General features: G+C 43.0%; 1 protein-coding gene across 5 annotated transcripts in view; it reads right to left on the bottom strand.

The window, feature by feature from the left end:
- Nucleotides 1-20,408, bottom strand: part of bmpr1ba (bone morphogenetic protein receptor, type IBa) — a 602,440-nt gene that overhangs the window by 351,601 nt on the left and 230,431 nt on the right. The window contains exon 1 of one of the 5 annotated variants that reach the window (XM_063046876.1): nucleotides 14,756-14,806. The exons of the other annotated variants lie outside the window; for them this stretch is intronic. The gene's annotated coding sequence lies outside the window, so the exon portion shown is untranslated. Of the gene's footprint in view, nucleotides 1-14,755; nucleotides 14,807-20,408 lie in introns of those variants that run through there. 5 annotated transcript variants of the gene reach the window in all.

Raw genomic sequence — 20,408 nt, 5'->3', positions numbered from 1 at the left:
TAAATATCCAAAATCCAAAAATCTGTGATGCAAAGGGTCTTGGGATTCCTTGTGCAGAACACCCTGAAGGTTAACTTGCAGGTTGAGTTGGTGGTGAGGAAGGCAAATGTCATGTTAGCATTCATTTCAAGAGGCCTAGAATACAAGAGCAGGACTGTGATGCTGAGGCTTTATAAGGCTCTAGTGAGGCTTCACCTTGAACAGCTTTGGGTCCCTCATCTTAGAAAAGATGTGCTGGCATTGGAGAGGGTCCAGAGGAGATTCACAAGGATGATTCCAGGAATGAAAAGGTTATTATACCAGGAACATTTAATGGCTCTGGGGCTGTACTCGCTGGAATTCATAAGGATGAGGGGGATCTCATTGAAGCCTTTCGAATGTTGAAAGGCCAAGACAGAGTAGATGTGGAAAGGATGTTTCCCATGGCGGAAGAGTCTAGGACAAGAAGGCACAGCTTCAGGATAGAGTGGTACCCTTTCAAAACAGAGATGCGGAGGGTGGTGAATTTATGGAATTTATTGCCACATGCAGCTGTGGAGGCCAGGTCGTTGGGTGTATTTAAGGCAGAGATTGATAGGTTCTTGATTGGACATGGCATCAAAGGTTACGGGGAGAAGGCTGGGAACTGGGGTAGAGGAGGAGAAAAGAAAATGGATCAGCCATGATTGAATGGTGGAGCAGACTCAATGGGCCAGATGGCCTAATTCTGCTTCTATGTCTTATGAAAGGGGCTGCTGAATCTAGTGTGTCCCAGACAACAACAACCTTCCATGTACACACATTCTCCTGTTATGCTAAGAGGCCCTTCAGCCCAACCTGCCAATCTGAGCCAGTCCCATTTTCCTGCATTTGCCCCATATCCCTCTAAACCTTTCCGCATCATGAACCTGACCAAATGCCTTTTAATCATTGTAATTGTACTCACCTTGACCACTTCCTCTGGAATAACCACCACCCTCTGAATGAAGAACTTGCCTCCCGGGGCTCAATTAAATCTCTCCCCTCTCGCCATAAACCTCTACCCTTTAATTTTAGACTCACCTATCCTGGGAGAAAGACTGTGATCATCCATGTTATCCATGCCCCTCATCACTTTATAGATCTCTGTAAGGTCACCCCTCAGCCTACTGCATTCCAGGGAAAAAAGTCGCAGCCTATCTAGACTCTCCAATATCTAGTCCCAGCTACATCCTTGTGAATCTTGTCTGCCTCACCTCCTGTTGTCTTGCTTCTTTCTCCCAATGGTCTGGTTGGCCAACTTTTGGTTTCTCCTGAACATACAATGGACCTGTCCTGGCTCTGCAAATTTGAGACTTCTGACACTTCCTGCATGAAAACCTCTTTTTTTGCATTCCTCAGTAATCTTTCCTCCAATGATTTCACAGCCAGATCTTGTGGTTTTATTGAAAGTTCCTTCACCTTCACTCTCATCAATAACCGTAAGACCATGAGATATATGAGTACAATTAGGCTATTCAGCCCATCGACTGAACTCTATAATTCAATCTTGGCTAATGTTATTTCACACATATTCTCCCATCCTGTAATCCTTAAACCCATTATCAATCAAGAATCCATCAATCTCTGTCTTAAATACGCTCAATGGTTTGGGCTCCATAGATCACCATGATAAATTCTACAGATTCATCACTCTCTGGCTTAAGAAATTCCTCCTCATCTCAGTTTGTGCAAATGGTGTTACTTTGTTGAAGAAAGATAAGGATAATCCTCAGAATTACAGAACAGTGAGTGTTCTGTTGATGGTGGGCAATCTATTGGAGACGATTCTTAAGGACAGGACTTCAGAGCATTTGGAGAAACATAGTCTGATTAGGGATAGTGGCTTTGTGATGGGCAGGTGGTGCCTCATGACCCTGATAGAATTCTTCAAGAAGGTGACATAACAAATTGATGAAGGTAGAGCCGAGGATGTGGTGTATATGAATTTTAGAAAGGTGTTTGAAAAGGTTCTCTATGGTCGGCTCATTCAGAAAGTTAGGAGGCATGTGATCCAGTGAAACTTGGTGGCGTGGATTCAGAATTGGCTGGCCCACAGAAGGCCAGTGGTAGTGGTAGATGGAGGAGTGTTGTGAATTTTTACATACGACTTGGATGAAAAAGTGGAAGGGTGAGTTAGTAAGTTTGCAAATAACATGAAAGTTGGTGATGTTGTAGATAGTTTAAAGGTTGTTGCAGGTTATGGTGTGCAGAGACAGGAGCAGAGCTGGGCTGAGAAGTGATCCAAATGTTTCAATCCAGAAAAGTGTGAAGTGATACACTTTGGAATGTTAACTTTGAAGGCAGAGTACTAAGTTAATTGTAGGATTCTTAACAGTGTGCAGGAATAGATAGATCTTGGGATTCACCTCCTTAGATCCCTCAAAGGTGATGTGCAGATTGATAGGGTGGTTAAGAAGGCATCTGGTATGTTGGCCTTTATTCAGAGGGAGTTGCAGTTCAAGAGCTGTGAGGTAACGTTGCAGCTTTATAAGACACTGGTTAGACCACACTTGGAGTATTGTGTTCAGTGCTGGTCACCGCATTATAGGAAGAACGTGGAGGCGCTAGAGAGGGTGCAGAGGAGTTTTACCAGGGTGCTGCCTAGACTAGAGAACATGCCTTATGAGGAAGTTTTGAGCAAGCTGGAGCTTTTCTCTTTGCAATGAAGAAGGATGAGAGGTGACTTGACAAGAGGTGTATAAAATGACAAGAGGCATAGATAGTGCAGACAGCCAGCAGCTGTTTCCGAGGTGGCAGTGGATAGTAGGGGAGGACATCATTTTAAGGTGAGTCCAAGGGTGATGTCAGAAGTAGGTTTTTTCACACAGGGAGTGGCAAGTGCACGGAAAGGAATCCCGGGGAGGGTGGTGGTAGCAGATGATACGTTAGGGACATTTAAGAAACTCTTAAATAAACACATGGGTAAAAGAAAAATGGAGGATTATGGACAGTGTAGGAGGCAAGGGTTAGATTGATCTTAGAGTAAGTTTAAAAAGTAGGCTGAAGAGCCTGTACTGTCCTATGAAAGGAATATACTTTTATCCTGAGGCTATGTTCCCAGACCCTGGGCTGTACTACCAATGAAAACAACTTCTCCACTTCCTCCCTTTCAAGGCCTTTCAATATCCCACAGTTTTCAGTGGGATCCTCTTACTTCATCCTTCTGAAACCTAGTACAATCCTCATTCCTGCAGTATGTGGAGTCATAGAGACACAAAAACACACAGCACAGAAACAGGCTATTTGGCCTATTGGTTCTGCACCAATCATCATTTACACTCATCCTGCACTATTCCTGTTTAGTTCCCTACATTCCCATCAATTCCCTCCAGATTCTACACTCACCTATACAATAAGGGCAATTTATCGTGGCTAATTAACTTGTCAACCTGCACATGTGGAAGGAGACTTGAGCATCCAGAACAAATCTATGCGGATACAGGAAAGACATGCAAACTCTACACCAACAACACTGGATGTCGGGATCATATCTGGGTCTCTGATGCAGGGAAATAGCAGCTCTAGCAGCTGGGCCACTGTGCTGCGCAGTGAGTGTATGGTCTCAATGAAATGTACATAAGAAGGGTTGCCAATTCTCTCTGAGCTCATGGACCAACTTCAGACCTCCTGATGCTCAGGTCAGATTGGGCATCCATTCCACAAAGTAGCAGCTCAGAGGTTGAAATGCTTTAACAATTGAAATTAACACCGTCACGCTACACCGAGGTCTGGTTGTGTAAATGTGCCACATTGGATACAATGTTTTGCATGGTACAATTAAGAGCAGTAAGAAAGATGAGTAATCTATTCAGGACCTTCCTTAGCCAAAGCCAGTATCACTGCTGAAGCACTTCCCAAGGGTAGAAGACAAAAAAGCAATGAACTAATGAGAGTACGGGCAGCCACTGCTCCTGATCAGTTAGCACATCAGTACATTGGGACCTCTTCTGTTCTGGGACCCTTACTCTTCGTGATTTTTATAAATGACCTGGATGAGGAAGTGGAAGGATGGGTTAGTAAATTTGCTGATGACACAAAGGTTGGGGGTGTTGTGGATAGTTTGGAGGGCTGCCAGAGGTTACAGAAGGACATTGATAGGATGCAAAACTGGGCTGAGAAGTGGCAGATGGAGTTCAACCCACATAAGTATGAAGTGGTTCATTTTGGTAGGTCAAATATGATGGCAGAATATAGTACTAATGGTAAGACTCTTGGCACTGTGGAGGATCAGAGGGATCTTGGGGTCCGAGTCCATAGGACACTCAAAGCAGCTGCGCAGGTTGACTCTGTGGTTAAGAAGGCATACAGTGTATTGGCCTTCATCAATTGTGGAATTGAATTTAGGAGCCGAGAGGTAATGTAACAGCTATATAGGACCCCGGTCAGACCCCACTTGGAGAACTGTGCTCAGTTCTGGTCGCCTCACTACAAGAAGGATGTGGAAGCCATAGAAAGGGTGCAGAGGAGATTTACAAGGATGTTGCCTGGATTGGGGAGCATGCCTTATGAGAATAGGTTGAGTGAACTCGGTCTTTTCTCCTTAGAGTGATGGAGGATGAGAGGTGATGATGAGAGGCATTGATTGTGTGGATTGTCAGAGGCTTTTTCCCAGGGCTGAAATGGTTGCTACAAGAGGACACAGGTTTAAAGTGCTGGGGAGTAGGTACAGAGGAGATGTCAGGGGTAAGTTTTTTACTCAGAGAGTGGTGAGTGCGTGGAATGGGCTGCCGGCAACAGTGGTGGAGGCAGATACGAGACAGTCGTTTAAGAGACTTTTGGATAGGTACATGGAGCTTAGAAAAATAGAGGGCTCTAGGTAAGCCTAGTAATCTCTAAGGTGGGGACAAGTTCGGCACAACTTTGTGGGCTGAAGGGCCTGTACTGTGCTGTAGGTTTTCTATGTTTCTATGTACATTTTTGCCAAAGCACATTTTCCACATAAGAGCTGGTTATGTAAAGGGGATTGTTTCCAGATTTCTGAAGAGTGAGTGAGGGCTTCTAAGCTACTTGTGAAAACAGAATTAAATGCAAGGGTTGGGAAAACAAAATATGATCACAATATTAACAATGACTCCTTGAAAGTGCCAGACATCTGAGTCGATTTTCTTCTTAGGCCCTTCACTTCACAAGTGATCCAAGTCAGAAACAGGGAAGGGATGCCATATGTGGTGAAACAAAGCCTACTACCATTTGCCCTGAGCACACTCAGTTATCTGGACACAGTCATTATCATGCCCCATAACCATGTCTACCTCCCCCTCACGTACCCATTCATCTAACCCCATATAGATTGGTACATTAAATTGTTTTTTTTTATTGTCACAATTGTTAAGGTACACTGAATAACTGCTTTACATGTCATTCATAAAGATCATTTCATCACATCACTGAACTAGAACCAAGGGCAAACAATATCACAATGCAGAATAATGTGTTAGATTTACAGAAAACGTGCAGTACATCTAGACAATATCATAAGGTAGATTGTGAGGTCACGAGCCATCTTATTGTACTGGGCGACTGTTGCCGTACTGAGTGTCGAAAAATGTCTTACAGAAAGAAGTGTAGTGTAAGTTGACAAAAAGATAAGGTAGATTGTGAGGTCAAGAGATCATTTTATTGCACCTGGGGACTGTTGCCATACAAAACCCCAATGAAAGCAGATAGGATGCTTTTTATGGTGCATCAATCTAAACTGGTGAATATCAAAGTGGATCAATCAAATTTCTTTAGCCTCCTGAGAGAGGCACTGATGTGCTTTCTTGGCACCTGCTCTCCAGTCACCCACCTTTCAATGTTACCTCCACTATGCTCAGCACTCCAACCCCTCCTCCCTTTCCAACCACACAGCCGTCTGCACCCCTCCCCCCAATACGCTCACCCCTTCAATATAGCACACACCCACTAACCCTTACTTGCATACCCAACTGGATCCTACCCAGCCTGTCCCCACCACTAACACACCTGTATACCCCCAACAGACACACCCTGCTCACCCTTCACCCACTCCCCCACCCACATATCCATCTGCCCCCACCCACTATCCCCTAACGTAACACACCCCTGCACACCTGAACATCCATGTGCCCCCACACCATCCATTCCCTACCCCCTAAACAGCTCACTGTGCCCAACACCAACTATACCCCTAACCCAGCATTTCTGCTCCCTTGTACCTGAGGCAGCCACTTGGCCCCTCTGTATCCCCACAATCCCCCATACTGGATGAGCTGCCAAGGGCCTGTGTTTTGTCACCCTTGATGTTCCTGGCCTATGAACATTCCCCCTCTCCCAATTCTACTCACATGGGAGAAAATTACATTCCTTTGTTGATCCCATTCTCCTCTGCCAAGTCATTGAGGGAGGTGGGAAAGGAAGGGATGGCTAATGCAAAGGGCATCATTTTAAGGTGATTGGAGGAATGAACTGGGGGTGTCAGAGGTAAGGTTTTACACAGAGAGTGGTCAGTGTGTGTGGAGCACCCTGCCAGTAGTGGTGGTGGTAGAGGCAGACAGATTAGGGGCATTCAATAAACTCTTTGATAGGCACATGGATGATAGAAAATTGGAGAGCTATGTAGGAGGGCAGGGTGAGATTGATCTTAAGAGTAGCACAACATCATGGACCAAAGGATCTATACTGTGCTGTAATGTCCTATGCTCTATGAAGAAATCGAAAAGCTGCTTTCAACGTTCCCATCTTCTGCTACTACTTTAATTCAGATGTAGTTTACACCCGACTTAGAAAGTTGTGGGTTCAACTCCAGAGAACTCAGCACACAATTTGAGGCTAACCCTCCAGTGCAGCTCTGGGGTTGGGCTGCACTGTTAGAACTACTGTCTTTCAAGTGAAAGTATGCATTCCCAGGAGGTCATAGAGTGCTTCCTACCGACCAAGATGCCCACATAAGCCTGTGATTGGCCCGCATCACTCCAAGCTTTTCCAGTCTATGTACCTGTCAAAATATATATATATATTTCAAATGTTGTTAATATCCCTGTCTCAACTACTTCCTCTAGCAACACATACAAAATGCTGGAGGAACTCAGCAGGCCAGGCAGCATTGATGGAAAAGAGTCTGTATTTTGGACTGAGATCCTTCATCGGGACTGGAAAAAAAGATGAGGAGGTGAGCAGGACTTTTTCCAGTCCTGATGAAGGGATTCGGGCTGAACCATCAACTGTTTACTCTTTTCCATAGATGCTGCCTGGCCTGCTGCATTTTGTGTGTGTTGCTTCAATTTCCAGCATCTGCAGATTTTCTCATCTTTGTACTTTCTATGGCATCTCAGTGCATACACATACCATTCTCTGGGTGGAAAAAGTACCCTCCATTGGTTCCTATTAAATCTCTCCCCTCTCAGACCTATGCCCACTGTTTCTTCATTACCCAATTCTGGGAAAAAGACTGTGTATGTTGACCTTATCTATGCCCCTCATGATTTTCCACACTTCAACAAGATCACCCTCATTCTCCTAAACTTCAAATATAAAAGTCCAAGCTTGCTCAATCCCTCAAGTCTCTTCAACGTCCTCATAAATCTGCTCTGAACTAATTCCAGTTTAAAGTTACCTTTCTTCTACCAAGGTGGCCAAAACCTTAACTACAATATACTGAGGGAGGAACATGTTTGAACGCAGTTGGAAAAGAATTCAGATTTATTAGGTTACAATCACATTTCAGTTTATGGGAGCTTGCTGTGCACTAATTGATGGCTCTATTTCCTATCCAATACTGCACGTAGTTAAAATTAATGAGCTGCCACTGGGCATGAGGGTGGGAGTGGGATTGGGTGTGGAATCTTATGGGAAGAGAGCAAAAATAAAAACAAAATTGGTTTTATTCAATCTATCTCACTCTGAGTTCCGTCCTACGTCACTGGAAGATATGGAAGGAAATTAGACTGACTATAATGACTGATAGTCATGTAAAGAGCTTGATGACAATGACTAATCTACAACAGCTGGACTCATGCCGATACAGTCCACAGACATCTTTCATGAGGTAACTGAGACCACAGCCTGGAATAAATTAGTTGATAATATGGTTAAATCAGTGTGGAATTAACCATATTTGAAGAGAAAAATCAGTTTTAATGACGTCTGAAAGTTTTATTCCCATTTGTGGTTTTGGCGGAGACTGTCAACTTTACCCTAGCAGTTCAACAATCAGTTTTAAAATTATACAATTATCATTAGTCTATGTTATTCTTACTGTATCATTATAAAGATGTGCATCCTCACTTCTCTCAGTGTTAATATCATTAAATGGATGTTTAGTTCTCTGAATTTTCTAAGCTAACTTTGTAAAATCAGTCCCACTAACCCCCTGCCGTACACTACTGTATGCCAATCTAGACAGTCAGTGTCACATGCATGGTCTTGTGTTCCTGGGAACACAATAACTCTGATGACAGGTCATCCGCCTAAATTATTGACCCTTTCTTTCCCCAATCTATTTTCAATTTATTATTTCAGTTCCTTGACAGAAATATTATCTTGCTTTGTATTAAATTAATTCAGTCTAATGAAAACATCATCAGTTACATTCCAGCAAATAAATGGCATTTATCATTGTTTCACTCACTGTATGTGATACTTACACAGAACGAACCTCCCAGAGTGCCACCGCAGTTGGTGGTGTTGTCTCACAGCGACACGTCTTGGGTTCGATGGTGCTGTCTGTGTAGAGATTGCACATTGTCCCTGTGTGTAAGTGCTCTGTTTGCCTCACGTCTCAAAACAGTTGCTTCTCTGTGTCGGTAAATGATGAAAGTGGATGGGGTGTGTGGGGTTAATGGGCAAGTGAAAGAGTATGGTGCAGGGGAAAAAAGATGATGTGATCCTGGTGAAGGCACTCAGGCCGAATCATCGACTATTTATTCCTTTCCGTAGATGCTTCCTGACCTGTTGAGTTCCTCCAGAATTTTGCATGTGTTACTCTGAATTTCCAGCATTTGTAGAATCTCTGGCGTTTATGATGTGATTGTTCCATTGGTACCAGCAAGGACCAAGGGCCTGAGTGGCCTTTTTCTGTGCCTTAAGTAAGAAACAGGGCACTCAGCTTTTTGAGTGATTTTGCTACACTAGAGACCCATTTCACCATATTTCATTCAACCCTCTTACCATATTGGATATTAGCATATCGGATTTAGTGAGTATGCCCTCAAGAAAATTAATCTCAGGGCTGTATATGGTGCACACTGCATATGTACTTTAATGACACTGATTTCAACTAGAACCTTTATATCTGACTCCATCAACACTCCAGCAGTGCATTCCAGGCACCCACTACTCTGTAAAAAAAAGCATGCCCTGCACAACTCCTTTAAGCTTACCACTCTCTCACTTTAAATGCATGCTTCTAGTATTAGATAATTTGACCCTGGTAAAAAGATAATTTTAGGCTTTTTTAATACCTTTGCAAAAGTATTTATTCCACTTTTTCCAGTACATTGGTACTCTTTTAATAGTCATAAGCTTCATAGAAGATGACGTGGATCAATTCTCACTGATATACTGACAAACTTGGGATTTCTACCACCAAAGTACCAGAGAGTTTTTCCCTCTGTATTTGTTTCAAACACTTTTCCCAGTTCAGACGGGAAGCTGTCAACTCTAAAATAGTGATTTTGTTTGTCTCCACAGATGCTGCCTGACCTTCGAGGTATTTTCAGTATTTCCTGTTTGTTCTTCAGATTCCCAAAATATTACAGCATTTGTAGTACTTTGCATTTATGCCACACTTCTGCTTGACAAATGCTGGAGTTAATTTTTTTGCAAGACCATTGACCAAGGGCTTTCCTCATCTGTCCACACCTGGTGGTCATTGGCTGCACATGCCACACATTTAGTGATCAAAAGCAAATTACTTCCCCACTGAGTTTGCACACTCAAATCTAATGTTCTTATTGGTCATCTTTTTAACTTGGTGGTATATCTTTGAATGCTATCAATCCACTAAACTGATGATATCATTACTTTTTTGGAAACTCCTAGACACTAGAATACTACAGCACAGTACAGGCCCTTTGGCCCTCGATGTTGTGCCGACCCATATATTCCTTAAAAAAACGTACTAAACCCACACTACCCCGTAACCCTCTATTTTTCTTTCATCCATGTGCCTGTCCAAGAGGCTCTTAAATACCCCCAATGTCTTAGTCTCCACCACCATCCCTGGCAAGTCATTCCAGGCGCCCACAACCCTCTGTGTAAAAAAAACTTACCCCTGATGTCCCCCCTAAACTTCCCTCCCTTAACTTTGTACATATGCCCGCTGGTGTTTGCTAATCTTGCCCTGGGAAACAGGTACTGGCTATCCACCCTACCTATGCCTCTCAATCTTGTAGACCTCTATCAAGTCCCCTCTCATCCTTCTACGCTCCAAAGAGGAAAGTCCCAGCTCTAATAACTTTGCCTCATAAGACTTGTTTTCCAATCCAGGCAACATCCTGGTAAATTTCCTCTGCACCCTCTCCATAGCTTCCACATCCTTCCTATAATGAAGTGATCAGAACTGAACACAATACTCTTAGTGTGGTCTCACCAGAGATTTGTAGAGTTGCAACATGACCTCTCTGCTCTTGAACTCAATCCCCCTATTAATGAAGCCTAGCATCCCATAGGCCTTCTTAACTATCCCATCAACCTGTGCAGCGATCTTGAGGGATGTATGGATTTGAACCCCAAGGTCCCTCTGTTCATCCACACTCTTAAGTAACCGGCCATTAACCCTATACTCAGCCTTCTGGTTTGTCCTTCCAAAATACATCACCTCACACTTATCCGGATTGAACTCCATAAACTCCATTGAACTCCTCTACAGAGATGATAGATAATACAAACACTGTGGATTACAGACCATCACAAATTGCCATAAAGCCAACATTAATCATCACGTTCTGTCTCTCTTTGCTCAGCCAATTATCAAAACCACTTTCTGCCTATTCTTTTTTACCTCCTCTACCTAAGGGTGAAGGTACAAGCCCAGATGACCAGACTCAAGAACCGTTTCTTCACCATTGCTATCAGACTTCTGAACCAGTCACCTCCTTCACATCCACTTCCCAGTGCAGCTGCCACATTCTCAATTCTACTGCTTGCAGTTACTCTTTTATTATCAATTTAGCAGTTCTTTTTTCACTCCTTCAGATCACACACAAGCTTTGCACCATTCTTCTGTTTTGCACTAGTCACTGAATTGAATTGACTTTATTACAATAAATAATATGTACAACAAGACAGTCAATATAGCATAGAAATACAATTGTATCAGCGTGAATTAATCAGTCTGATGGCTCTGTGGAAGAAGCCATCAGACTGAATGGTCCTGGTTTTTATGCTGCGGTACCATTTCCCAGACGGTAGCAGCTGGAACAGTTTGTGGTTGGGGTGACTCGGGTCCCCAATGATCCTTCAGGCCCTTTTTACACACCTGTCTTTATAGTGGGAAGTTCACATCCACAGATGTGCTAGGCTGTCCTCAGCACTCTCTGCAGAGTCCTGCGAATGAGGCAGTGATGCAACCAGTCAGGATGTCCTCGATTGTGCCCCTCAAGAAGGTCCTTAGGATTTGGGGACCCACACCAAACTTCTTCAACCGTCTGAGGTGAAAGAGGCGCTGTTGTGCTTCTTTTCACCACACAGCTGGTATGTACAGACCACGTGAGATTGCATTTATTATTGTATTTACTTTTACCGTGAATGCTGTTTACTCTCGGAGAACCTCATGCAAACTAAGAATTTCACTACACCATGGTATATATGGCAATAAACTAATCTAATTCCCATATTTTGAAGACCAATCTTTACAGTAATACATCCTCAAGGAAGCAAATGCATTAAAACTCCAAGAATCTGGCACATGCTTGTTCAGAAATTAATATCAGAAAACATGGAACAGTACAGCACAGGAACTGGCCAAGCATGATGGTATAGTAAACTGATCCTTTCTGCCTGCACGTGGTCCACATCCCTCTCTTCCCTTCATACTCCTGTCCCTATCCAAAAATTTATTGAATGGCATTATCAAATCTACTTCTACTACCACCACTGGCAGCACATTTCAGGCACTCATTACTGTGTAAAAATCTTGCCCTTCACACCTCCATTACACTTGCCCCCTCCCACCATAAATGCATGTCCTCTGGTACTTGACATTTCTACCTTGCTAAAAGATTCTTACAAAGATTACACCTCATTATTTTTTAAACTTCTATCAGATCTCCCCTTAGTCTCTGACAATCCAACGAAAACAACCCAAATTTATTCAAGCAACATACATCAAAGTTGCTGGTGAACGCAGCAGGCCAGGCAGCATCTATAGGAAGAAGCGCAGTCGACGTTTCAGGCCGAGACCCTTCGTCAGGACAAATTTATTCAAACTCTCTTTGTAGCTAATACCATCTAAACTAGACAGCATTCTGGTAAACTACTTCTGCACTTTCTCCAGAGCCACCACATCCTCCTGTACCCATTCTGCAAACAGAAATGCACTCAATACTACAAACACAGCATAACCAAAGAGTTATACAACTGCAACATGACTTTCTGACTCTTATACTCTATGTCATTCATTTTCAGAACCACCAGCAGAGTTATGGTACCCTGTTGGATGGAAATGGGTCCTTTGGCCTAACTGGTCCATATAATCAAGAACTAAGTTAGTTCCAATTTCCAACACTTGGTCCCTATCCCTCTAAACCTTTCCTATCTATGCACCTGTCCAAGTAACTTGCAAATAGCATTAACGTACCATTTCCTATTTGGCAGCTTTTTCCATATTTGCACTACTCTCTGCTGGAAGAAGTCTGTCAGCTTCCTTTTGAATCTTTTCCCCTTCATCTTAAACCTACTGCCTCAAGGTTTTAATTCCCATTCCCTGGGAGAAAGACTGTGTGCATTCAACTTACCTGTATTCCTCATGACTTATATATTGCAATTAATTTATATATTGCTCTAAGTTCACCCTTCAGCTACCCAAGGAATAGAGTCCTAAACCTCCCAACCTGTCCTTTTAATAAAAGTCTTGAGTCCTGGCAAAATACTTGCAAATCTATGGAGAGGAATAAACAATCAATGTTTTGGGCTGAGACCCTCAACAATGAAGGGTCTTGGCCCAAAACGTCGACTGTTTATCCCTCTCTAATGATACTGCCTGACTTGCTGAATTCCTCTAGCATTTTGTGTGCATTGTTCGGGATTTCAGGCATCTGTAAAATCTCTTGTGTTTATACTTGTAAGTCTGCTTTGCACTCTTTCCATTTCACTAGTATCTTTTATACAACAGGCTACGCAGATGCAGCCTCACCACCATACAAAGGCAGTTTGGCAGGTCCTGATGCAGAGCTTCGATCTGTATTGTCAATAGTTCCTCCCTTCCCCCCTTCCCCCTTTCCCCCTCACCACACCCCGCCACCACTGCTGCTTGATCTATTGAGTTCCTTCAACAGATTGTTGCTGCAATTATAACATCAAAACTGCCTGACTTATTAAGGACAGTGTGCCAAATAACTTCTTCATCCCCTCTCTACTTTTGATGGTACTTTCAGGGAACCATGTCCTTACATTCCTTCTATTCTACAACCTTACCTTGGGCATAACATTGTCTCAAAAGTTTGGAAATACCAAAATTTTACTTTATAAATGTGTGTTGCTTGGATGGTTGAGAATTCCTGAACAGAACACTTTCACCCCAAGTTTAATGTTTAACTTGATAATGAAATCTTAGGTAGAATGGTTTCTTCTTGGAAAGCTCCAACACCCTATGCATAATTGGGACTCTGGAGCAATCTCTGTACTTCACTCAGAATCAGAATCAAGTTTATTATCACTGACATATGTTGTGAAATTTGTTTTTTTTTTGGCAGCAATACAATGCAATAAAAAGTACTACAAGTTACAATAAGAAAATACTAAATCTCCAAACCTTGAAAATGCACTTGAAAGTTGGTAGTATCTAAGCCACAGATGTGATTTCAACCCACAATCTATGATTGGTGTAAGTTATTCAACAAAAATTAATTCCAAAAACAAATGTAACCCAAAAAGAGCAGGTGGTCTACCAGTTATGTGGCTACAGAAACAAGGCTGATGAAGAATGTACAAACATGAATCCTCAAGGACAGAGCACTTGGGGTGTTTTATTCTGACCTTGCTCAGAAGCATCAGATGGAGACCTTATTAGCAACACTCTTAGTGCTAAATTTCTTGAATCTATGCAAGAATCCTAGGTTATGTAAAGGTCACTGCCAGGGATTGGATCAACTAAAGAAAACCCAACTTCTTTAAATAATGTGAACTGTGGCATTTTCTTTGCCTTCAATTCTTAATGTATTATTTAATGTAGCAATTTTCGATCAACTGAAAATTATGCTTCAAATAACAGCACAAAAGAGTTTCTAAGCACATACTTATCCATGCAGAGAATGTCCAGGCACCACTCCCAGCCACTTAAATTGCATTTGTACAATACACACTCATGTAATGCAAGCACGACACCTCCCAGTAAATTGCTTATCTGTTTATAAGGATTCGATTGCATTGGCAAACAAAGAGAGAAACAACCAGACCGCAGTAATTATGTTTAATTGTGTTTACACCAGCTGAAGGCAGCTCAAGTTCAAGAGTTCATTGTTATGAATATAACACTGCAATTCAGTTTTTTTTTGGCTTAAAATGTCAAGAGGATAATTTCTTTCTCAGTAATCACAATATAATCAACAATTGTTTCCCTTCGATGGATCAGGCTTACCGATGGTCCAAGTGTCAACTCTGCCTTCAGCGGGGAGCTGGAGTGATGAATTGAATTGAATTGACTTTATTTCTTACGTCCTTCACATACATGAGGAATAAAAATCTTTACGTTGTGTCTCCGTCTAAATGTGCAATGTGCAATTTATGCAACACACATCAAAGTTGCTGGTGAACGCAGCAGGCCAGGCACCATCTCTAGGAAGAGGTACAGTCGACGTTTCAGGCCGAGACCCTTCATCAGGACTAACTCAAGGAAAAGTTAGTAAGAGATTTGAAAGTGGGAGGGGGAGGGGGAGGGGGAGATCCAAAATGATAGGAGAAGACAGGAGGAGGAGGGATGGAGTCAAGAGCTGGACAGGTGATTGGCAAAAGGGATATGAGAGGATCATGAGACAGGAGGCCTAGGGAGAAACAAAGGGGGAGGGGGACCCAGAGGATGGGCAAGGGGTATAGTCAGAGGGACAGAGGGAGAAAAAGGAGAGAGAGAGAGAGAGAGAGAGAGAGAGAGAGAGAAGAATGGGTGTATAAAAATAACTAACGGATGGGGTACGAGGGGGAGGTGGGGCATTAGCGAAAGTTAGAAAAGTCAATGTTCATGCCATCAGGTTGGAGGCTACCCAGACGGAATATAAGGTGTTGTTCCTCCAACCTGAGTGTGGCTTCATCTTTACAGTAGAGGAGGCCGTGGATGGACATGTCAGAATGGGAATGGGATGTGGAATTAAAATGTGTGGCCACTGGGAGATCCTGCTTTCTCTGGCTGACAGAGCGTAGGTGTTCAGCAAAGCGATCTCCCAGTCTGTGTCGGGTCTCACCAATATATAAAAGGCCACATCAGGAGCACCAGACACAGCCGACTCACAGGTGAAGTGTCGCCTCACCTGGAAGGACTGTCTGGGGCCCTGAATGGTGGTAAACGAGGAAGTGCAAGGGCATGTGTAGCACTTGTTCCGCTTACAAGGATAGGTGCCAGGCGGGAGATCAGTGGGGAGGGATGGGGGGGGGACGAATGGACAAAGGAGTCGCATAGGGAGCGATCCCTGCAGAAAGCCGGGGGGGGGGGGGAGGGAAAGATGTGCTTAGTGGTGGGATCCCGTTGGAGGTGGCGGAAGTTACGGAGAATAATATGTTGGACCCGGAGGGTGGTGGGGTGTTAGATGAGGACCGGGGGACCCTATTCCTTTATAGTTTGTAATAAATAGTATATACAACAGGACAGTCAGTATAGCATAGAAATACAATTGTATCAGCGTGATTTAGTCAGTCTGATTGCCTGGTGGAAGAAGCTGTCCCAGAGCCTGTTGGTCCTGGCTTTTATGCTGCGATATTGTTTCCCAGATAGTAGCAGCTGGAACAGTTTGTGGTTGGGGTGACTCGGGTCCCCAATGATTCTTCGGGCCCTTTTTACGCACCTGTCTCTGTAAATGTCCTGAATAGTGGGAAGTTCACATCCACAGATGCGCTGGGCTGTCCGCACCACTCTGCAGAGTCCAGTGATTGAGGGAAGTACAGTTCCCATTCCAGGCAGTGATGCAGCCAGTCAGGATATCTCATTTGTGCCCCTGTAGAAAGTCCTTAGGATTTGGGGACTCATGACATCTGAGGTGAAAGAGGCAATGTTGTGCTTTATTCATCACACAGCTGGTATGTACAGACCACGTGAGGTCCTCGGTGATGTGTATACCAAGGAACTTAAAGCTGTTCACCCTCTCAACCCTAGGTCCATTGACGTCAATAGGGGTTAGCCTGTCTCCATTCCTCCTGTAGTCCACAACCAGCTCTTTCATTTTTGCTACATTGAGGGAGAGGTTGTTCTCTTGACACCACTGTGTCAGGGTGATGACTTCCTCTCTGTAGGCTGCCCTGTATTATTATTTGAGATAAGGCCAATTGATGTAGTATCATCAGCAAATTTAATTAGCAGCTTAGAGCTGTGGGCAGCGACACAGTCATGGATATACAAAGAGTAAAGGAGGGGTTGAGGACACAGCCCTGAGGGTCAGAGGGTCAGTGATTCTTCACTATTGAAGGAAAATAACAGGCAGAGTCAGAATATTTCAAGCAGTGTCTGCTACAGCTAGAGTGAAAGTAAATTTCATATCAAAGTAGGTATATGTTATCATATACAACATTCAGATGCACTTTCCTGCATTCACAGATAAACAAGGAGTTTATGAAAAAAAAACTATACATAAACAAATTGACAAACAAAGTGCAAAAGGAGACAAATTGTGTAAATTAATTAATAAATCATTCTGAGATCAGGAATTGTAGATTCTTGAAAGTGAGTCTGTGGGCTGTGGAATCAGTTCAAAGTTCAAGCAGAGTATGTATTAAAAGCCTTAACGCATGGTTCTCTAAATTATCAAGACACTCATATATGGCACATCAAACTAACCCATGGGCAAGTGGCCTCCGTCCATGTGGTAAGAAAGTATGAGAACATCAGGGGTCCCTCTGATAATATATGATGGCTTCCTCTTAACTGTATATAGTGAAAGCAACGACCTCAGAATCATGATGACAGAATATAGTACTAATGGTAAGACTCTTGGCACTGTGGAGGATCAGAGGGATCTTGGAGTCCGAGTCCATAGGACACTCAAGACTGCTGTGAAGTTTGACTCTTGGGTTAAGAAAGTATAAGGTACATTGGCCTTCATCAATCGTGGGATTGAGTTTAAGAGCCGAGAGGTAACGTTGCAGCTATATAGGACCCTGGTCAGACCCCACTTGGAGTACTGTGCTCAGTTCTGGTCGCCTCACTATGGGAAGGATATGGAAACCATAGAAAGTGTGCAGAGGAGATTTACAAGGATGTTGCCTGGATTGGGGAGCATGCCTTATGAGAATAGGTTGAGATAACTCTGCCTTTTTCTTTGGAGCGATGGAGGATGAGAGGAGACCTGATAGAGGTGTATAAGATGATGAGAGGCATTGATCATGTGGATAATCAGAGGCTTTTTCCCAGGGCTGAAGTGGCTAGCACGAGAGGGCATAGTTTTAAGGTGCTTGGAAGTAGGTACAGAGGAGATATCGGGGTAAGTTTTTTTTGCGTAGAGAGTGGTGAGTGCGTGGAATGGGCTGCCGGCAACAGTGGTGGAGGTGGATATGAGAAGGTCTTTTAAGAGACTCCTGGGCAGGTATATGGAGCTCAGAAAAATAGAGGGCTATGGTAACCCTAGGTAATTTCTCAGGTAAGGTCATGTTTGGCTCAGCTTAGTGGGCTGAAGGGTCTGTATTGTGCTGGAGGTTTTCTGTGTTTCTATGTCTATGTTTCCCGTTAGAAAGGTGAATGCTATAACCTACACTAGTGCAACAGTTATGTTCCTGGGTTTACAGTCCAGAAGCATAAGCAAACGATCCACAGGGATTTGTTTAAATCTTAAAACTAAGTGGAGGAATTTTTACTTGGCTAGCTAAATAATCCAGAAGGTTGTTTCCAAATAAATAGGCTAATATTAGTAAAGATGTTTGTGAGGAGAATTTATTACTGTATAAAAAAAACATTCATATGTGGAACATCAAAACATTGCATATGGTGGAAATCAGAAATAAATCATGTTTGGAATACTGAACATACCGATTAACAAGAGTCAACCATTTTACCTCTCAAGTCTGTATCACCGATTAATAAGATCACAGCTGGTCTAATTTCAGCTCTGCATTCCTACTTACCCCTGGTAACCTCTCATTTTTGTGTACATGAAGAATCCATCTTCTTCTGCCTGGGCACAGCGCTCCCCACCATGGGCAGTATTTACACAGGCCCCTGAAGAAGGCAGCATTTATCATCAAGTATCCCTTTACAGTATTCCCACCACCTGGGTACACTCTTTTTGCTATTGCCATCAGGTAAGAGATGCAGAAGCCTGAGCTCCCACACCACCAGTTTCAAATGCAACTATTTTCCTATAATTAGCAGGTTATTGAATCAACCTGCACAACCTTAATCCTACCTCGGCATCAGAACAGCAAGAGCCACCTCCTTACATTGGAATTGCATTTTCTTTTTGCACTTAATGACTTGTTTTGTACTCTTCTTGCTTCTGCAATATCTTGTATGATTTCTGCATCTTATGTCCTACGTTGTTGTTTGTGCAGTACACCTGTGATGCTGCTGAGAGCAATCTTTTCATTGTATCTGTGCCTCTGTACTTGTGCACATAACAACAAACTCGGCTTGATAAATATTATAAGCTGCTGCTTCATTCACCCTTTGAGAAAGGCCTAAATACTCACAATCACTTGAGAGGAAAAATTCTGTCTCATCTGCCTTCAATGGATGACTTTTTTTTAAATTAACAAGGTGATACCTAATCCTAGATTATATTGCAAGAGGAAACCTTATCTCCACATCTCTCCTGTCAAGGATTCTCAAGACCTGATCTCGATTAAGTCCCTCCTTTGTCTACTAAACTCTTGTGGATATAAATCAGTTGGCAAATGAAAATTAACCCCAAAAGGTGATTGTTGCGCTTTCAGATTTCTATATCCAGTAAATTGTAAGGTGCTAAGGAATATCAAAGTACAAAGAGGCCTTAGGGTCCAAGTCCATAGCTCCCTGAGTGGTGAAGAAGCCATATGACATGCTTTCTTTCACAGGTTGGGAAATGGAATGTAAGTGTTGAGATGTTATATTGCAATTTTGCAAAAAACTGGTTATGTCACACTTAGAGTAATTCTATGCAGTTCAGGTCCCCATACTATAGAAAGGATGTGATTGTGCTGGAGAGAGTATAAAGAATGTTTCCTGGATTAGAGGATTTCAGCTACTGGGGGAGATTGGAAAGACTGGGTTTGTTTTCCCTGAAGAAGCTGCAGGTAACCTGGTAGAGATACACAAGATGATGTGCCACTGAGACGGAGAGAATCATTTTGCCGTGATGGGGATGTCAAAAACAATAGGTTTGAGGTAAAAGATGGTGGCCTGTTGGGTTAGTTTTTTTGCACAGTGTTTGATATCTGGAACATGCTGCCAAAAGAGCACAGTAGAAATACTTTACTTTATTGTCACCAAACAATTGATACTAGAGCGCACGATCATCACAGCGATATTTGATTCTGCGCTTCCTGCTCCCTGGATTACAAATCGATAGTAAATATTAAAAATTTAAATTATAAATCATAAATAGAAAATAGAAAAGGGAAAGTAAGGTAGTACAAAAAAAACCGAGAGGCAGGTCCGGATATTTGGAGGGTACGGCACAGATCCGGGTCAGGATCCGTTCAGCAGTCTTATCACAGTTGGAAAGAAGTTGTTCCCAAATCTGGCCGTACGAGTCTTCAAGCTCCTGAGCCTTCTCCCGGAGGGAAGAGGGACAAAAAGTGTGTTGGCTGGGTGGGTCGTGTCCTTGATTATCCTGGCAGTACTGCTCCGACAGCACGCGGTGTAAAGTGAGTCCACGGACGGAAGATTGGTTTGTGTGATGTGCTAGGCTGTGTTCACGATCTTCTGTAGCTTATTCCGGTCTTGAACATGACAACTTCCATACCAGGTTGTGATGCACCCTAGAAAAATGTTTTCTGCGGTGCATCTATAAAAATTAGTGAGGGTTTTAGGGAACAGGCCAAATTTCTTTAGCTTTCTCAGGAAGTAAAGGTGCTGGTGGGCCTTCTTGGCAGTGCACTCTGCTTGGATGGACCAAGTC

This window comes from Mobula hypostoma, chromosome 4 (assembly GCF_963921235.1).
Source record: "Mobula hypostoma chromosome 4, sMobHyp1.1, whole genome shotgun sequence".
In the NCBI taxonomy this organism is placed as follows: Eukaryota; Metazoa; Chordata; class Chondrichthyes; order Myliobatiformes; family Myliobatidae; genus Mobula; species Mobula hypostoma.
Note: the sequence above shows the minus strand (reverse complement) of the source record. Positions and strands in the feature narration are given on the sequence as shown.